Source organism: Equus asinus, chromosome 17 (assembly GCF_041296235.1).
Source record: "Equus asinus isolate D_3611 breed Donkey chromosome 17, EquAss-T2T_v2, whole genome shotgun sequence".
NCBI classification, from domain to species: Eukaryota; Metazoa; Chordata; class Mammalia; order Perissodactyla; family Equidae; genus Equus; species Equus asinus.
This window is the reverse complement of record NC_091806.1, coordinates 37,742,732-37,759,161: the sequence shown is the minus strand read 5'-3', so window position 1 is coordinate 37,759,161 and position 16,430 is coordinate 37,742,732.

Sequence of the window (16,430 nt, the reverse complement as noted above, 5' to 3'; positions counted from 1 at the left end):
ATCCCACTCAGGAAAATGGAAGCCGGAAGGAGAGTCAGCCTTATAAGCCAAAATAGCTGAACCACACTCAAGTGTGAGTAATTAACTACCAACCCTGGACAGCACACACATGCCATAAATACATCATTAGTTCATTATATAAACCTAACACTTTTATTCAAATATCAAAGAATGTGAACAAAGGTAAAGCAAAATGTGCTATTTGAGTGTCCTCATGGAACAATGAATTTTGTGAGCCTAGAAAAGTGCCCGTGAAATTCACACACAAATTGTAGTGATGACTATTGAAGTATAGGAGGCAGGTCTTTTAGATATGATCCAAAGTCAACAGAAGGCTCTGCTTCACTTTCTTTAGAGTCTAAATCATCAAACATGGAGTTATTTTTATGCAATAAGGCTTATTTCATTAAAACTCCCTATTATCCTGTAATGTCTCTCTCCTTGTCTGAGCATTAAAAAAAATAACTGTAAAAGAATTTAATTGTCCTGTGCACCTGAGAAGGCCAAGCCCTGGGAATTTGGGGATTACAGGACTGATTTTCTTACTTTCACCTTATTCTACCTACTAACCTCTAAACAGTGGCTCTCAAACTTAGACATCAGAATCACCTGCAGAGCGTATCGAAGCTCAGCACCTGTAGCTGAGCAGCACCCAGTTTTCTGATTCAGTAAGACAGGCGTGGACTGGAGAATTTGCATTCCTGACAAGTTGCCAGTGATGCTGATACTGTCCAGGGACCACACTTTCAGAACTACTGCTCTAAAGGGTTTGCCTTCAGAGGACCTGCTGAGTTGATCCCTATTAGCAGTCCTTCTCAAACTTTAAGGAGCATACACATCACCTGGGGATCTTGTTACAATGCATATTCTGATGCAGAAGCTCTGCGATAGGGGCTGAAATTCTGCATTTCTATCAAATTCTCAGGTAATACCAATGATGCTAGTTTGTAAGTAATTTTTGGCAAAGACTTGCAGCGTTTAGATTCCTCTCTTCAAAACAGAAGGTGCAACTGAAAACGAGAAATTCAAATCATACTAAGAAAAGGAGCCTGAAGGAATATTTGGTTCAAATGCTTTCTGCCTTTTTTTCACCTCTATCTCGCCAGTTTCTAGAATTCCACAATGTTGTGCTGTTTTAATAGAATGTGGGAAGCAGAAATTTACAGAAATTAGAAATGATTAAATAAACGCATTTAACTATCCTTGGTATTATGTGGATTTTATAGCTACATTCATGTCTGTTCTAAAAGTAAAGGCCACTAAATGTTGGGATCTTCAAGGGCAGAGCCATTCCCAAGTATTTTTGCACCTGCAGGACTTGACAAACCTGGTACCTGAGAACACATAGGGGGAAGGGAAGCAGTAAAAAAGAAAGAAAGATAATTAATTAACATTTTTTCTATTTAAGAGTTCATCAAATATTTATTTTCCACTTGAGTATAGATGTAAATATATTTTAATTTTAATAATTATGCTTAAGTTTTATATGTATTAGGATAAAGAGCATATTAAAACATCGTTTCCTAGATCTTGCCATCTACATGGACAATGCTAATAAAAAACAGCCCAAATGAGGGTCAAGCCTCATACACATCAATGTCTCCAACTTTGAGTAGCACAATCTTAACCCCCATAGCTGCTGTCAAAATTAGCTATAGTGAATCCATTTTAAAATAGGTTCAGAGCTTCTTTCCAGAGAAACTTCCTGGCTGTCTTGAACCTTGGACTGGGCCAAACCTTTGGATTGGGCCAAAATGGTAATTGTTTTACAAGCAATTGAGAAGTCAGCAGGAGAACTGACGTCCTGATCACAAAGACCGAGGTTTGTGAACTTTCTGAAGATAGAATCAACAGTGAATTAATGCTTAGCTTCTGCCTGCAACTCCAATTAAAATGCTTTGTAATACAACCTCCCTTCTTTGCCTTTAAGAGCCCCTGACTTTTAGTCTCTGGTGGGACACTATTTGTGTCTCTACCTGAATCTGTGCTCCTTGAATTGCAATTCTTTGATCCTAAATAAAGGCTTTGCCTCTTTAACTGGTTTTTGTTTTTGAAGATCAACACTGCCAATCTGCAAAACTGTGACTGTTAGCAAACTATTAGCAAACTGGTAAAGAAATTGGTGGTTTAAATCTTTAAATTACCTGGTTAATCTTCCAGGAGAGCAGTACTTTCAGGGTGAGGATGGAGGCATTGAAGAGGCAGTTGTCTAGGTCTCTGTATTATTTTTCTTCTACTTGTGAGCCTCTATCTTTAGGCTTTCATGATCATTTTCCTTTTTTGCGATAAATCCCCACTTGCTTTCTATGCCCTAAAAAAATCTCCTTTCTCTATTGTAAGTTATTAAAAAAACATTTTAAACTACATTTTAAGTACTTACAAAAATTAAGTACATAATAATATATGTCTTAGAATATATTTCAATTTTTGGAGCACAATGGTTTGGAGTATAGGAAATAGCAGGACGGTGAGATGGGACCTACTCCTAATCTACTATGTTTGAGATCCTAGAAACTTCCAGACTTAGTGAGAGTGATCACCTAACATACAGGCCAAAGTTAAGGTTTTCCAATTGTCCTCAATATGTCTTTTTAGGGCTATTTATTTTATTCTAAATACAATAAAGATTGATGCACTATTTTTGGTTATTACATCTCTTTAATCTCTTTAAGATAATGTAGTAAAGTCAAGCCCCCGACTTTCTTTTTCAGTTTAGATTTTTATTACGTTTTTTAATTTTAAAAAATTAAGGCAAAATTTACAAACAATAAAATTCACTCTCTTTAAGTGTATAGTTCCATGAGTCTTGAATGTATGCAGCCGCGTAACCACCGAAATCAAGATACAGAACATTTCCATCACCCCAAAATGTTTCCAAATGCCCCTGTGCACCCAACAGTTGTCCCATCTCCATCCCCAGGAGCCAGGCATCTGTTTTCTGTCCCTATAATTTTGTCTTCTCCAAAATATCAATTAAATGGAATCACACAGTATGTAGCCTTTTGTATCTGGTTTCTTTCCCTCTAGCATAATGTTTTTGAGATTGATTCAAGTTGTTAGAGTAACAGCAGTTTGTTCCTCATTATTGCTGAGTAGTATTTCATCTTATGGTTGTACCACTAGGTGTTTAATCATTTATGACTTGGTAGGCTTTAAGCTGTTTCCAGTTTCAGGTTACTACAAATAAAGCTATAAACATTTGTGCATAGATCCTTGTATAGACATATGTTTTCATTTCTCCTGAGTAAATACTCAGGAGTGGGATTGCTGGCTTGTATGACAAGTGTATGTTTAATTTTTTTAAGAAATTGATAATCTGTTTTCCAAAATGATAGTGTCATTTTGTAATCTCACCAGAAATTCAGGAGAATTCCAGCTGCTCCATTCCCTCACCAGCACTTGGTGTAACGAATCATTCTAATTTTTGCCGTTCTAGTAGGTATGTAGTGGTTTCTCATTGTGGCTTAAATTTGCATTTTTCTAAGAATTATTGATGTTGCACAACTTTCATGTGCTTCTTTGCCATCTGTATATCTCTTTTGAAGAAGTGTCTGTTCATACATTTTGCTCATTTTTACTGAGTCGTTTCATCTTACCAAGTTGTGCCTCCTGACCTTTTTTGTTTTGATGATGTCTTTTTAAAAGTGTCGTGGATAGTTAAGACTCACATTTAGAATCTATCTGATTATTTCCTCATAATTAGACTCAAGTTAAATCCTTTTGGCAAGAATAAGTCATAGATGATGTTGTATCTTTGCAGTAAAGTTAAAGATCTCATAAGTTTAAGAAGATTTATATATCTTTTTCATTGCTCGTTTTTCTATTTTATTGTTTAAGTAATCACAATTAGTTACTTACAGAATGTGTATGCCTGTTTGATAACACACAAATCTTAGAATCAGATTCAACATCAACACTCTCATTTTTTGTTCCACATTGATTTTTCCATGGTGATTGCTTTTGCTTTTTATCACAGCAACCACTGCAACCCCCACTGCACAAAGGTATGGCCTCATTACAAGGAATGTTGTGCCATCAAATGTTGGAACTGTGGGTTACCATAAGCTGGTAGTTTGCACAGTGCCTGACAGTTGTCAAGAGTGCCTGGAAATTTTAAAATATTCTCTGGTCCCCCTGGGAGTTCACTGAAGTGCCTCTGAGCTCCTCAGAGAAAGATCAACATATATATATACATACTCTGAAAAACTTTAGGAAGAAAATGATCACAATGGCTATCACCAAGGAATGTGTTAGATGTGACTTCAATTGTATATTTTTAACATTTTGTATTTCATGCATTTATACTATTCCATGGATTTTCTTAAAGCCACCTAGTTAATAGGAATCTCCCACCACGGCTGACTGAATACGCTTAAAGCACTTCCTATGCTTGCTGCACCTGGAATAACTTTTAAGTCATTTTCTAAAATCAATGACATTTTGCATTTACCTATCTGGTGCTTCTCAAACCATCTGTGAAACAGGGGAGAAAATAAGCAATGCCATAGTGTATAGGGGTGTAGCTGGAAGCTGCATGCTTGAAATATGGTTTTATTCTAAGTATTCATAGAAGTTTCCTTTCCTTTCTACAACAGCATCCTCTTTATTTGCATTTTAAATAACATCTTAAATTGTTTTCCAGATATGTCCTTAAGTACTTCTCTGATAGATTCTCCAGGAAATTTTGCCATATCCATGCTGTCTCTTTGACTATGTTGTGGCAGATGAGAGCACAGTCCTGAGCCGTATAAATCCCAGTATGAGAAGAACAATGCTGCTGGAGAAACTAATAAATATTTTCATAGGAATTTTGAAAATCTTCCCATAAAACAGACCCTCCAGGAGATATGCATTCTTCACCCAGAAGCATCCATTGGTGCTAGTACGCCACAGTATCTCTCTGGGGATAAGTAAAGCCTGGTTATATCAAAGGGTTACACTGTCTGACCTCTGTGGAGGACATTAAGAAAGGACTTAAGAGGGGCCGGCCCAGTGGCATAGTGGTTAAGTTGGAGCACTGTGCTTTCATGGCCTGAGGTTCGCAGGTTTGGATCCCGGGTGCAGACCTACACACTGCTCATCAAGCCATGCTGTGGCAGAATCCCATATACAAGGTAGAAGAAGATTGGCACAGATGTTAGCTCAGGGACCGTCTTCCCCAAGCAAAAAGAGGAAGATTGGCAACAGATGTGATTGGCCCTTGCCAATTTTCCTCACAAAAAAAAAAAGAAAGGACTTGAGAGATGGGACTCTGTCAGATTGATGTTTTACAAAATGCAGAAGCAGTCAAGCTTGGACTTCCTGACCCTGTTGGCTTCTCTTTCCCAGGTTGATAATATTGGGCAAGTCCTGCAGTTACTGCTGCAGACTCTATCAGCACCCCAAGTAAACTTACTAAAAACTAAAGCATAAACTGTGAAAAAATGGTTCCAACAGTGAGTGTTGAAGTACATCATCAGGTCAAAGTTTTGTGGCTTCCCTAAGTCATCCCACATAATGTCAAAAATTGGCCTGCGAATGACACCTATTTGAGCACTTCAAAGGTCTTAGAAAAGACACCCCTATGTGCACTACATAAAGCTTTGTTGTGTTTGTTTTATATGACACCATGGTTGTCTCCACCTAAGCGATCAAGAAAGGGTCAGGCTTCAGGTGGAGCTGACAATGTGTTTAAAGGCTTTCTCTCTTCAGCAAACTGGGTTAACTGAATACATCTGAGTGTGGCATCAGGTATAAAAACACTTAAGATTTCCCAGCGTCTCTCACCATCCTGTTGCCTGAGGAGTTCTTAGCCCCAGATCCAGCATAATGAAGGCCTTTGTGGAGTTAGGAGGACTGCTGCTTCTACTTGTTTCCTTGATTTGGACGTGTTCTGGGCAGGAGCCAGGTATAAGAGTGGACCCTGACTATTGTGCTTTGAAGGGGTCGTTTCTCAGCGACCAAGAGGGGTGGGGCTTCTGGTGCTTGGACTTGATTGCCCCTCAGAAAAGTTAAGAACTCAATAACCCTCATAGCCCATGCTCTTCCCCTTGGGTCCAGCTAACATTGTTGAATGAGTGAAGGAATATTGCACTTGAGTTGTTGTTATTTGCTCTGCAGGTTCTCAGATTTAGTCTCTCCTTGTCTCCTCCCACTTCTTCCTACTTGTCAGCTACTGGAATTTCCCACTAAGTCATCCTTGGACCATTTGCTCTTTCATACAACTTCCTCTTCCCAATGCTGGCATCTTACCCGCTCTTTTACCACTTCACACCTGAATTACTTCATCACACATTCTTAACTGGCCTCCCTCATCTAATCGCCTCTCTTCCTCTCCAGAACATCATTGCAAAAATTTTCTTAAGATACTACTCTGATCAAACTCTTGGTCTTAAAAATTCCAAAGCTTTCCTGCAGCCACCTGGGTGAAGCTTGGACCGGCCTTCAGGATGCCCTAACTGACCTCAAGCTTCCCTCAGATCCCATGTGTTTGCCTCCCAAAGAGGGACTTTCAGACTGCTTGTTTCCTCACTGGCATTGCAGTCTCACTCCAGCACCTGGAGAGAATCTGCTGCAAGACCCTTCATAAGATATTCAGGTCATGTAGACCACAGAGAGTGGGTTGTCTTAAAGGAGGAAGACATTAATTAAAAAATCTTGCAGATATATAAACCATTCTAAATGCTCAGAAGGGAGAGTAAAAGTAAGGATGGATTATGAATGCATGGAACAAGTGGAATTGACGCAGTTCTAGGGGGACAGGAGAGGTTTCCTGAAGAAGTCACATTTGACCTAGGACCCTGGGGATGACATTGTCTTTATTTAGGGGAAGGTTTGGGTTGTGGGGAGCAGGGAACACTCTGCTTTTTGCTTTATGTTAAAAAAAAAAAAGTTGTGCAAAATGCCTCTATTTCAGAGGTGGTGATCTGCGTCCAGGCTGCTGAAATATGACCAATATGAATGAGAGAGAGATGTTGAAAAAAGTGATTTGAAAGGGGTAGAAAGGGCAGGGGAGGATTTCGAGATGGTGAGGGATGGGTGTAACCAAGAAGACCATTCCCCCCTACACAGGGCATTGTCTAAAAGCAAGCCTTTCTGAGACTTCGGGTAATGTGCTGTTACAGCGGTTGTTAGAGGACTGGTTAAAAGTTCAGACTTTGTGTGAAAGCTAGAAATGGAATGTTTGGTTTGTGATTGAAACAGCAGGACTCAGAAGTGAGGCAGGTAGAAAAGGAAATCAAAGAGGACACCCCGCTTTGTGCTGGCACCCCGCAAGAAGCAGCTCAGGTTCTGCCCCCCAACCCAATTTGGCCCTGCTCTTGGGCACCATATCCCCAGTACCAGGGCCTGGCTTACCTCTGAGGCAGGCGCCAGGTTGGGCAGGGCCTTGCAGCACATGTCAAGGACTTTGATCTCTTTCCTATTCACAATGAAAATCCTAATCAAGAGACCCAAGTAGCGGTAACAGAGATGAGAATAGTGTGCTGGGTGTCCATTGCATTTGCGTTGGCTTAAGGTCTCAACCACCCTATAATAACCTTTACAAAGCCTTGCCTGATGCCCTTCTCCAAACTGCCATCCTCCTCACAAAACCACTCCAGATGGGTGAAGGATTGTGAAAGGAAGAATTAATTTCTAAGCAAATAATCCTTTGTAAATAAGTCGTCTGATGTGGTAGAGCCCTGGCCTGACTGTGCTAGACGACCGAGATGACCCCTGGCCAGATTGAAAACGTGGCCACCTGGGGCCGGCTCTGTGGCCGAGTGGTTAAGTTCGCGCGCTCCGCTATGGCGGCCCAGGGTTCAGATCCTGGGCGCGGACACCGCACCGCTCGTCAGGCCACACTGAGGCAGTGTCCCACATCCCACAACTAGAAGGACCTGCAACTAAGATAGACAACTGTGTACAGGGGGGGTTTGGGGAGATAAAGCAGAAAAAAAAAAAAAAGAAAACGTGGCCACCCGAAGCCCTGGAGTCCCTATTTTCCTCATCTACCAAATGCAGAGGATGCTTATCCAATTTCCCAAGGACATTAAGAAGCTCAAACTTAAAATAATAATAGAAATGTGATGGTCCAAAGAAAGAATGAGTAGGCAAGTGCCTTGTAAACACAAATCACTCTCAAAGTTTTTACAATGGAATTAACATTTTTTCCCCCAGTATTAGGATATCCCTGGTGGCAAAAGAAGCATATGAGGCTGTGAGGGCTTGTCAAGTGTCCCTTACACTTTAGAACTGACAATGAGTAACTTTAGTGCAATTTCTATACCCACTATTCACCCTTAAAACTGAATCTTGCCCTAGTGAACTCATGCTCAGGAAGCTTTATTTGGGCTACTTGTGTTACCATAGTAACACCATCATACTTCAGGACCCTCACACGGCCTAGAATATGAGATCTTTCTGCACTTCCTGGAAGCAAGGTCCACCTTATACTACTTTTTCTCTCCTGTCAGTATTTAGAACAGATGGTATCAGAATGCTCAGTTTCTATTTCACGTTTTCTTTCCTCATTATTTACTACCCACCATGTACCTGACTGTTGCTGGCAGTAAAAATACAGCAGTAAACAGCTTCTATCTTTATGGATCCGGCATTGTAGTTGGGGAGAAAGACACTATAAAATAAGTAGATAACATAATTCCAGATTCTGATAAGGGTGATAGTGAAATGGAAATAATTAGGGAAAAGAAAAGAAAAGCTGCTTGACTAGGATACTCATGTAAGGTCTTCCAAGAAGGTGACATTGAGTTAGAACATGAAAGAGGAGACATTAAGGCAAAAATCCAGAGGAAAGGCAGTCCATGTGTAAGGAATTGGGAAGAGGGTGGCAACCTCGATGCAGGATGAACCTCGAGGTCGGTGTGGTTACAGAGTGGCTATTCAAACCAAACTGCTCCCAGGGGCATTTGGGAAATTTATGGTACTTTGTTCTGAACAAGGTTTGAGGGAGATAGAATATGCTATACAGCCTGCAATTCAAAGTACAATCCCATATAACAAAGAATTGTCCCATATGAATTTCAAATGTTTCCCCATTCTTTCATATAGGTGCAAACCTGTTTCTAATCTGAACCTAGAACTTACCCTTCATTTAAGTATAAACAGAGTCTGTTTATGCAGATTATACATATAAACCAAGGGAAAATGGCGCATTGTTTGGCTTCGAACTTTACTGAATTGTTCATCATTCTGGAAAACCCTCACCACTGAGAGAACGGAAGGCTATCCTGGTCTACATCTGTTTGTGCTAACGGCAGTGTCGCTCATGGTGACTCTGATGTAAGTTTGAAGTGCCGCTGTAGGTCAGCCTGAATAGCCACACATTGATGTACATCTTTATCGCACATTGCTTTCCTTTTATTTCTTTTATATTAAAATTAGCAAATGATAGTGACTTTTTAAAGAAATCTGTATAGATAGATCTATGAATTTTATTTAGGATAATAAAGGAGGCATTAAAACAGCTTATTATAAAACTAGAGCGTTGGGTCTCATAGGTGGAGACCCACGAGGCTAGAGCTTAGTGAATCAAGGAAGGTTAGATGGAGAGAGATTCCGGGGACCAGGGCAATGACGGAGTTACAGGCCAGCAGGATTTCAGATTTCATGCTAACTGCAACGGGAAGCAATTAGAGAGTTGGATACAAGCTGGGGAAATAATTTTCTCTCTATTCACATTTGCAGCTACTATAGGAGAACAAAAGCGGAAGCAGGGTGCTCCTTTGCAAGGCTACTGAGGCAGCCCAGGAGAAACACAGGGGTAGTTTGGGCCGGGGTATTGATCATGGAGAAGTGAATGGACATGAGTTACATTTTGAAGGTAAAATTGAGAAGATTCAGTGACAGACTGGGCACTGGGAGGAAGGAAAAGAAGAAATTGGGAATAAATTCTAGCATCTCTTGGCTTGGAAGTTGGATGGATTGTGGTACTATTGACTGCAATGGAGAAAAACCAAATAGGGGTAAAATTAGGGGTTCTGTATTGCACATACACCTTTTGAGAGAACTATTTCAAATATCCACTCAGATATCCAGTAGCCAATTGGAAAGATGACTCTCAAACTCAGGAGGGAAGCCTAGGTCAGGTGTAATAGTCTGTGGTCCCAAGGTGAATAACATGGTCCAAAGAGCAATGAACCAAGCATGATTTTCAGTCCCAGCTCTTTATTAGTTCTGTGACCCTGAATGAATCGTTTCATTCTTGCCTGTTTATGGCACATCTGCTACTGTGTGGCACACAGCCATGGGCAAAAAGCTAAAACATGGGATCTATTTTCAAAGATTTCAAGTTTTCCAAGGACACCAGGTATTGGGGAACTTAGTACCTGGGATGAGTGCCCTAATAAAGACGTGGACCTTTGTTCCTCCACCAAAAGATGAGGCTTAAGGAGATGCCACTGTGGTTCCTTCTCAGGTAAAAATTCTGAGTGCTGTGCAAGCTGATTCTGGACATTTTGAGAGTGCCATGGAGGAATGGGGACTGTTCGAGAGAGGTAGAAAGAGGAGTGTATTACTGTGAAGGAAATTATTTTTACACAAATCTCTAAGCTTCATTTCTTTTAGCTGAACACGGTCTTCCTTTGTGTTACCTAATCCGGCTTAAACTTCTCTGAGCTGTTCATTGAAGCAGAATTGCTGACTGACTTCTTTTTTCTTTACCTCTTTTAACAGTGTTGGTGGAATGTAGCCATTTTAATTTTCGCGCTATTGCTAAACGAGCACTATTTTCCAGAGATGAATTGGTAGGCCTTGATGAATTATTTCTGGGGACTGGCTGCCAGGCAATTCAAGTGCGACCAGATGAACTTGAATTTGATTATCCTGTTAATCGTTGCGGAATCATCACACAGGTAAGAGAAACCATTGTTTTACCTCATACTATCTGTAAAACCTTTAGAAGCATTACTTCACGTTCGTTCTTACTATAATATGCTACTGATATTGCTAATTGGCACCATAGACTGAGCAGACACCTAGAAAGAACATGAAAAACCTTCTCTCTGTTTCTGTTCATTCACAAAAGACCTCCTATGTGTAGGACATTGAGAGTGAATGAGAAACTCAAAGACATTTTTCTTGTGAAGAGTACAGTCTGTTATGGCGGAACCACCAGTAAATGTGTAGGATGATGTTATCCAGCATTTTCATACATTTTCTAATCCTCATACTCCTATGAGGTTGATGTCATCCCATTTATGTACATTAAAGAAGGTCTCTTTTCCCACCAGGTCTTCTTTGATGGAACTGTCTTTCAGTCCTGGCTTACCTACACACCGAAGAATCAGTTCATTTCTGCCGAACTTCGTTTGGAGTGTACGGTTCCCAGGTCAGTCCAAAATATCCGTTGGCTCCTCCCTTAAATACCAATAGCTTTTTGCTACAATTTATCATTATTTATCCATAAACCTTATATTACTGTGATCTGACGTGCTGTTCTGGTTAGTAAGCTCTTGTCTCTCAGCTTCCAACCTGACTTATGTAGTCTTTTGAATAAAAGGAATAGGACCTTATTAGCTCTTTGATAACCTATTAATAAAGTTCAGAAGATTCTAGGAAAATCTTGCCTTAGATCTATTACTATTTTCAAACAAAAATTACTGTGAATATCTTCTTGAAATATTTTTTCTTAATTTAACAGAGAACAGTTTCTGTGTGCATAATGAATTACCCCACAATGAAGGATTTGGTGAAGGGCAGAGGGTGTTGAACAAGAACAATATGATAATGCGTTATTCTTGAAACAACATAAAAAGTTACAGCTGCTAAAACAAGGCCTAGTAATAGCTGGAAGGATATCTTAAGGCTTTGTATTACTTTTTAATTGCTTTTGTTTTTTTTCCTTTGAAAGCTTCTATGTCTCACCTGATGGGTCCCCTGACAACACTGAAATGAGCAATCTCGTCATCACAGCCCTATCTGCTCACCACTGGTTCTTGATACAGTACAGATACTGTGTGATATGCAGCTATGCCCACTTCAGAGAATCTTGGGTAAGGATAACTACAAAAGCCAACATTCAATGTGCCCAATTGTGTATTTTATCAGCAAAAAATGTATTTGGGGAAACTAACAACAGGTAAGATCTAAATCCCCACTGAGATCTGAATGGCATACAATTCAGTAGCAGAGATATATAAGTACGGTTATATTGAGTTCTGTCTCTTGTATTTGTATCACACCATGATTGGTGTTAATATGAGGAAGACCCTATACCTACCAGGCTTATATTTATCTCTTCACCCTAGGATTTTTTTCCTTGACAATAAGGATTTCACTTTACTAAGTTCAGAACTGAATATTTGAGTCCAAAACCAATGACTGTCATGGAAGGAAGAGTTGATAAGTTCAGAGGTTGCCAGTTTAGAACATTTTTCTTGACTTCCATCAAGATATGAAATGTCTTAAGGGTGGGGGGGTCCTTTGAAGGAAATATATGAGCTAAGTCATTTGGGTCCTCCCACTGGGTCCAGTTCCAACAAAATTTCAAATATGTACAAGACTCCCTTGAATTTTGTTTTCCATTTTTCTATAAAGAGACAGGATCTGTGTTGTTCCCCTTCTCAAAATCTGGACTATCTCAAGACCATCTGGGATATAGTTCATATCTGGGAGTTATAAAAAAATCATATCCTAAAACTAATCTTAAGTATCTTAACTGGTTCCATTCCCATGGGTATGAACTAAAAGAGTATCCTCCCCCTCTTTTGAACAATATGCCTGAAACTTGGGTTTCATAATTACCAAATATCAGCTACTTATGAACTTTGTTTTTCCACAGTCAACACCTTTTTATGGACCACGCAATTACTCGCTTGAAAGGTTTTTGATCCATCCTTTCATCTACGAATTTTAGAACTTTGTGCCCTTGGACATTCTGCAGCAACACAGAAGTAACCCAGTTTAATGATATCATGTGGCATTTTACTCTCCATGTTTTTAATTTATTTTCATCTACTGTAATCCCCTTCATGATGCCTTTGAGAAGAGGCCATTTGCATTTTTAATTTTCATTGTGGCTGCAAATCCACAAATAAAACTTGACATATATTTATTGCATTTCTAATTTAGCATTCTACGCTAAACCAGAATGTTCAACATCCCTCAAATCATCCTCTGTGGGCAGCCCCTACAAAGTAAAGGGGTTCTTGAACTTTACCATGCATCAGAATCACCTGGGGAGCCATTTAAAACACAGACTGTTGGTCTCCCACTTGCAGGAATGGGACCAAGAATTTGCATTTCTAAGGAGTTCCCAGGTGATGCTGATGTTGCTACCTTGGAGAGCACATTTTGGAAATCACTACATTGTAGCAATGAAGGTTAGCCTGTGGACAACACCCATCCAGGCACTTCAAAAGTCCTAAAGATGATTTACAAAATGCTTCCATTTAATTTGACATAATAGCCTGCACTTCAGACCTCAGGAGTGTGGAATTAAAAGTGTGCTGAGGGCTTTCTTTTTGTTCTCCAGAGTGGTGGGTCATCCTGCACACCCAAGTGTGGAATTAAATATAAACCCATTCAGGCTTCTCAGCTCCTCTCAACATCCGCTTGCTTGAGGTGTTCTTAACCCACAATCCAGCCTTGGTGGAGTTACCTTCTACCTGTTTCTTTGACTTGGACATGTTCTGGGCAAGAGCCAGGTATAAGAGTGGACTTTGGCTGATAGTAGTTTGAAAGGGTAGTTTCTTGATGACCATGAGACATGGGGCTTCCAGACTAGTTGCTTAGGTTGGACTGTTCTTTCCCAAACACTGAGAATGGGTGGTTCCAATTAGCCCTAGATGTTATCTTCTCCTTGAGTCCAGTTAATATTGTTGGAATAGATGACTCACATCATTATCTTCTCTCTCAAAAATAGTCTGAGGCTTCTCAAATTTAACGTCTCTCTTATCTCCCATTTCCTCCCTTTAAGTCATCTTTGTCCTATCTGTTCCGCCTTCCTGCTTATGGTACTTCACTCATTCTTTCACTACTCCACACTAAATTACATTACTACACATTATCAATTCTCTTCCCTTGTCTAGTTGCCTCTCCTCCCCTCCAGAACACTATTATATAAGTTTTCTTAGTCACCACTTAGGGGCCAGTCCCATGGCCAAGTAGTTAAGTTTTGCCACTCCATTTCAGGGGCCCAGAGTTCACCAGTTCAGATTCTGTGTGCAGACCTACACATCGCTCATCAAGCCATCCTTTGTGGTGGCATCCCACAGAGAAGAACTAGAAGGACTTACAACTAGGATACAACTAGGTACTGGGGCTTTGGGGAGAAAAAAAATAAGAGGAAGATTAGCAGCAGATGTTAGCTCAGGGCCACTCTTCCTCACCAAAAACCAAAAAAATCCACCCCTTAGACCAATTCTTCCTTTAAACTTCCAGAGCTTCCCTAGAGCCATCTTGGTGAAACATAGACTCAAACTGATATCCTACCTCCCATATAAACCTACCCCAGAGCCCACATGTCTGATGGCTGCTCATCTAAAAACTTCAGGAAGGACATTAACAATTGTTTTTTCTGCTATAGTTTAAATATCCTGTTTCCAGTACCTTACGCAGACCATAGAAGTTCTAGAAACAAGCTACTTGACCTCAGAGAAGAGATCAATGTTATAGATATAATCATGCAGCTTGTGATGGTTAATTCTATCATTACTGGGCCACAGGGTGTCAAGATATTTGGTCTAACATTATTCTGGGTATGTCTGTGAGGGTGCTTCTGGATGAGATTAACATCTCATCTGTAGACTGAATTTGTAGACTGAGTAAAGCCCTCCCTAATGTGGGTGGGCTTTTTCCAATCAGCTAAAGGCCTGAACAGAACAAAATCGCTGAGAGAGGGAAGGCCTCCTATCCGACTGCCTTCAGTTCAGACTCTGGTTTTTTTCCCGCCTTCAGACTCCAGCTGAAACATTGGCTCTTCCTGGATCTTCAGCCTGCAGGTCTTTGTACTAGAACTACACTATCAGTTCTCGTGGGTCTCCAGCTTACCAACTACAGATCCTGGGACTTGTCAGCCTCCGTAATCACATGAGCCAGTTCCTTATAATACATGCATACATGCACACATACATACATGCATCCTGTTGGTTCTGTTTCTCTGGAGAACACTAATACACAGCTATATAAACTTTGCTCAGTGCTTTGAAAAAAAGTACTGGGAGCTATGGAAGTGAATAATAAGAACTGGTGTAGTTTGAGAGGGAGAGGAAAATCTTCCCTGAAGAAGTAATCTTAAGCCTTAGGGATTATATGTTCTTAGGTAAAGGAACGGGTAGAGAGTGACTGTGCCAGGCAGAGAAAACAGCATGGACAAAAGCCCTGATGTCAGAAGCGATATCCTACGTTGGTATGATACTGAAAGGCAGCCATGTGGCTGGAATTTAGAAAGGTTAGAAATAGTGATTTGAGATGAAATTGAAATCTTAGGAGAAGTGGGACAAAGAGATGGGGGATAAAGATGGAGGGGCAGGCATTTATCTCACTACCCCCACCCCAAATGAGGTCTCTTTGAAGAAAAGAATACAAGAAGCTGTGTGAATGCAATATCAGCCCATTTGATAAATAATTGGAAGGTCAGTGGTCAGTGGGGCAGATGGAGAAGGCTTTTCAAGGGGGCATCACCAGTGTTAGCATTCCCCCAATAACAGGCTTGGTCCTGCCCTCCTCTCCGTGTCCTGCTCTACTCTTGGGCTCAGTATCCCAAGTGTGGGGGCCTGATTTGTTTCTGAGGCAGAAGCCTAACTGTGCAAGTCCTTGTTGTATTAAGGGCAATGCAAAACCTTGTCAGGGACCAGGACAGCAGATGTGGAGTTGGATAGCAGTGTGAGGAGGACCCATCTCAACTGAGTTTTTTTGAAGTCTCCATTTTTTTTTTTGATGCTAAGATAGTCTGTTATCAAATCTTGTCTGACATTTGCCCACTGTCATTCAATAAGGAAACTGTGGAAGGGAGGAAATCTAAATGAGAGTAAACCTTGTGAACAAGAATCCTGCTATTTTGGTCTGATTTCTTATAAATTTTGTACTTGGGCCTGTTACTCACTCCAGGGGTCCCCCCCTCTCTTTCTCTCTCTCTCTTTCTTTTCTTCAAATGGGAATTGGAGAGCTTGCTTTTCCTACCAGAGACATTATAAAACAGGGGCTGGCCCTGTGGCATAGTAGTTACGTTTGGTGTGCTCTGCTTCAGTGGCCCAGGTTCACAGGTTCAGATCCTGGGTGTGGACCTACACCATTCATCAGCCATGCTGTGGCAGTGACTCATGTATAAAGTGGAGGAAGAGTGGCATGGATGTTAGGTCAGGGCTAATCTTCATCAAGCAAAAATAAGAGGAAGATTGGCAACAGATGTTAGCTCAAGGCTAATTTTCCTCAGCAAAAAAAAAATTATAAAACAAACAACAGTAAGTAGAAATGGGACATTTAAGGCAAAAAATGGACTTGCAAGATCC